Source organism: Gambusia affinis, linkage group LG22, assembly GCF_019740435.1.
Source record: "Gambusia affinis linkage group LG22, SWU_Gaff_1.0, whole genome shotgun sequence".
NCBI lineage: Eukaryota > Metazoa > Chordata > Actinopteri > Cyprinodontiformes > Poeciliidae > Gambusia > Gambusia affinis.
Window position 1 is genome coordinate 23139699 of NC_057889.1, and position 4991 is coordinate 23144689.

Consider the following 4991-nt stretch of genomic DNA (forward strand, 5'->3'; position numbering starts at 1 on the left):
TAAGAAACCCTGGGGTGAGAGTTAACCCAATACTTTAGTGGTTCATAGAGCTTCTAATGTGATCAGAGTACCATCTGAGCTGGGGTTTTTTATTCTCTTGATTAAAACAAAACATATACTTATGCATGAATTTACAGAGTCATGCAGTTTACAGTCAAAATTTTGTGCAATCAGTAATTGCTCAGTGTTTGGTTTGGTTTCCTTTCTCAAATTGGAGATCAGGGAAACCTCAAAAGTCAACTTTTCATTGGAACACACTAGGGGTATGTTCACACCATCCTTGCTTAAACTCTAATGTTGTGTTTAATTGAACTCTGATTCATTTGCTTATAGAAAGTTGAGTTAATGAAAATGAAACAAATATTGTAATTTTGGTCTCTAATCGAACCGAGTCTACCAGACTATCAGGTGTGAAAATACCCTCATGTATGTAACTTTTGTCAACAACATTAGTGTTGAATAAAAAACAAAGAAACACATTGGACAAACAATGGACAATTTATTCTCACTCAGTTTGTTGGGTCAGGGATGATAACACAAGAAGCCTAATGAATGTTCACAAACTACCACTTTGAACAGTAAAATCTCCTGATCATATATCACTGAATCTCTCACAAAAGGATTCTCTGGATTCTCTTACAAATCCAGTTAGACAGTAAAATTGTGCTGTATAGCAATATAAAAAGCCTGTTGGTTGTTGTAATGACTGTAGTACACAGAATATAGTTTATAGGTTCCCTTAAACAACATTAGCCTTTTACCTTCTTCACAGCTCACACATGCTGCTGATCAACCTTCAAAGGTTGTTTTAATAATCTGTCATAGTTAATATAGAAAGGCTACGTTTTCTGAGGCCATGGACCATGTTGTAAAAAGTACTCATCTTCATACCTATAAAGTTATTTTACATCTCATTTTCAATCCATATGGATTTATATGTTCTTTTGAGAACTTTTCTAGAAAGGTATTCCACAAAGCTTAAGGTTTTTATAGGAATTCTTCAAGTTCAAGTTTGTGGTAAACCACTGTTGGAAGAGAAGATTTGCAGTTTCTTGCTTGAGATTTGCCCTGGTTTTACTGTGTGTAGTCTGTTTGCACTGTAATAACCATGTTTTATTGTGTCAAGACAGACTGCCATCATCACTTTCTTTCATGACAGTGGATTTTTGCTGCACAACAATGTTAAGTTTACCAAGTTTCAAGATTTTAAACATGGTAGTTTTAAAGATTTTATTATACGGAGGATGAATTGGGAACAAAGCTGCAAGGAGGTGTCCGATCTGGATCCGTGCAGGAAAAGAGGTGAGCGAACTTGAGCTCAGGATGTCAACAGAATCTTAAATGAGTGATCTGACAGAGAGATTCTTACTGCTTCATAAGACTGGAAGAGGTAAGGAGGAGTTTGGCAGGCAGGGGGAGAGAGCGATCTGCTGGATGATCCATGTTCTTTCTGTCTTTGGCAGATGGAAGTAAGTGTTAGAGGATGGTCTGGCAGTTGAATTTATGATGGAGGATCTAGGGAAAACAATGGAAAAGCCATCAGGAGATGCCAAATGAGGTATCCTGATATGCGGTTAGGTGAGGTGAGGAAGACGCAGCAGACCCAGGTTGTGGGGAATGAAATGAGGATTTTAATGACAATGATGTCAGAAATACAAAGTCCACGACAAGACGAGCACCCAACACAGAACAAGAAACACAGATGGGTTTAAATACACAGGGAGATAATCAGGAGAAACAAGGAACAGGTGTAACTAATCAAGGCGTAGACAGGAACACCCAGAGACTCTACTGAAAACCTACATAAATACACAGAAAATCTCAAATCCTCACATGAAGGCCACAAAGCGACAGCAGAGGGGTGGACCAAGAACAGATCTTCAGCAGAAGATAGACTGAGAAGAATCTACATCATCTTCTTGTGTCCTCTGAGAATCTAGGAGGACACAAGAGATATATATGAAGAAACAGTCATTTCTACTAATGAGCGCCAGTTAGAGGGTGTGTATGCCAGCCGCACCCTGTGGAGGAAGAAGGTAGGAAAACAAAGATACTCACATGCCCAAAATCCTGCAAACAATCCTCTGGGTATAACATGTTTTATTGGACAATGCTTCCTACCATACTTACTGTATGTACATAAAACATCAGTGCTCTAATAAGTCTTTTAGTGCCCCAGATGGTAAAGTGAATATTACCTAAGTGAATCAGAAAGTAGATCCAAGACTGCTTAGATGAGGTTGGTCTGACTATCAAGACCAACCTCAGAGATGGCTCAGTCTGTCACAAGTGCAGACAGAGCATCTGCATGCCATAGCATGAGGGTAATGTGGGGTATTTGTATTGTTCAGATTAGCAATGCTCATTGCACAGAATTTTTTGTTACATGTTGAAAAACCTCCTACATCTGGTTTAACAGAAAAACCAGTTGTGTGTGCCATAGCATCAGATGAGCACAAAACATTTTTTAACCTCCACATTCCTAAATGTAAAGATTCTTACTGTGAAAGTCAGTTCTGCTATAACAAGAGATTTTAATGTGAATTTTATGTAAAACTGCTCAAATTAACATAAAGAGAGCTGTTTGAACAGAGACTTGCAACAATGGGACAATAAAGCAGCAAGAAACCTCCTGTTGAACCAGACTCAGGAAGACCGACCATCTGCCCTGACTGGATGGGAAACAGCAAGAGAGAAAACAAACAAACCACTTGACACTGGGCAGGTCAGTTCTACCAGCAGTCACAAACAAAAACATGATTTTCTGCAAAAATGTACAGGGAGAAAATGAAGACAAGGAGGGAAATCAACAAACCAGGATCAGTCTAAAAAGAAAGACAAAGTGGAGTACTCCTGGATGTCTAGTGGTAGTTTGTGTTAATGGGAAGATCACCTTTTCCTATGCCAGGGACTAAACTTAAACCATGTCGCAACAAATCTAAAATCCTGATGCTTTCCTGGATTAACTGAGTCTTTCCTCTCACTTTTGTATCTCCTGGCTTTTTTGGAAAGTAATGACATTAACTGAAAAACTGAAACTTATTTCAAGGCATTGACTTTTGCTTCTTTATTTATCTTTTTAGTCTTTATTTGCATGTCATTTTTGTGTTGCACATAAAGCCTGAGTGGTTAAACAACACATTCTCTGTTTCAGATCTGGATGAGTTTTCTAAAGTCCTGTCCTGCTCCTGGTCCTCTGTGGGTCTGGGCTTGCCCCCTCTGCCAGAGACAGTCCACATGTCAGGGCCACCTGTTGAAATAGTGGGTGGCTAATTCTAGAAGTGACTTCAGACTGCCTCTCCATTACCACCCATCTGACAGGCCACCAGCACCATTCACCCCACCACAGACTATCTGTCTTGCATGCCCCCAGCCGGTGCGCTGTTATGGCAGTCCCCTTGATTGATAGACTGTGTCTACTCAGGGTTAATTTACTCTCTTGAATAATGCATGGAATGATACTACTCCTCCATTCTGCAGCTCACCGTGGGGTGAGGATTCTGGGTTTCTGTGCTTCTACACAATCAAGTGTGTTCTCTATTTTACCACTCATGCACTCATGGATAAGACAAGAGAACAAAGGCATTTTAAAGAAGAATATTACATAATATTTATTATGAAACTGGAAAACATCATGTATTCCAAGTACCTTAATGCTAAGAAGTGTGATTCAAAAGAGTTGTTTAGAGGAGAGATATGAAATGTAAATCAGGCAGACCACCTGTCATTTTTGCACAACATGTGGGCAGGAATATTTAACTGGGGTTGCAAGCAACACCAACAAATGTTTCCTCATGTTATGTGGAGAAACGTAATGCAAATGTTAAATGACTTCAAAAAGTTTTTTTCTCAATTAAATAAAGACCAGACCAGAAAGAAATATATTGAAAATATGAGTTCCTTCTCTCTACTAAAAAATGGTACACAGCATATTGGTAAGCTCCAGATAATGTTAAGATGACAGCAAAATGTCAGACATGAGTGTTGTGTGTAAATAATGACATCCTGACCACTGGTGTGATAGTACAATTGAGAGAGAGGGACAGAGAGAAAGTGAGGGAGAGAGAGAAAGAGAAAATGGCAGAGGGGTGAGGGTAATTAGGAAAATTAATCTAACATTAACAAATAACTAGCCAAAAGTAACTGCAGTTCTGAAACAAAGTAAAACAGAAGCAAGACTGAAAGAGTCCAAGGAACACAGTATAATAACTAAACTAGAACCAATAATCCAACCCCAAGATCAAATCAACCCAGAACCTGACATATAAATACATCGAATTGTATAAGTACTTTATTGTGACATAACATTATTGTCCCTTTTAGAAGGACAAATGAACATATTCTTCTTTATTTTAGAATAATATTTCAACAAAAAATGTATATCTTTTGTTAACAACAATAGCTGACAAAAAACTTTACTGTATTCATTTAAACTTCAGTTTTGTGTAAATGGGAATTAATCTTATTATGCAGAAGTTTGTCTCCCATCAAGTAGGTCAAAATTGTTAAAACACCATTCAGAATGTAGACTAGTGCAGCTGCAAGTAACAGCTGTGTTGTTCTATCTAAATTCCCAAGAGACTTCTTTCTGCATTGAACAAGCTGCTATTGTTCTGAAACTTTAGCACCAGAACAATCTGAATCATTGTTTCTATTAATAGTATATATATGTATATATATATATATATATATATATATATATATATATATGTGCTAAGTATGCATCAATAACAGTACATGTAATGCATAGATAACATAAAATAACATTTAAAACATGAAGATGATGTCATTGCAAGGTGCAATAGGATAACTGTTGACTAAACCTGGCTGATCTGAACATTGACATTTCAAGTACCTTAAAAAACCTGCATCAAGTATTAAACATTATCCACTGTCACGAGAATAAGAATCCTTGAGTTTATCTGTCAAGGCTGTGGGGGAATAAGAAAGGTCTGTGCCTTACCTCAGTAAATAGTAGAATAAACTAAACT

General features: G+C 37.6%; 1 long non-coding RNA gene across 1 annotated transcript; it reads left to right on the forward strand.

Annotated features, from left to right (window-relative positions):
* The first annotated feature begins 1825 nt into the window (after nucleotides 1–1825).
* Nucleotides 1826–4711, forward strand: LOC122825039. Its single transcript, XR_006369574.1, has 3 exons — nucleotides 1826–2036; nucleotides 2593–2725; nucleotides 3155–4711. It is a non-coding gene; the product is annotated as an uncharacterized LOC122825039 (long non-coding RNA).
* Nucleotides 4712–4991: the final 280 nt, after the last annotated feature.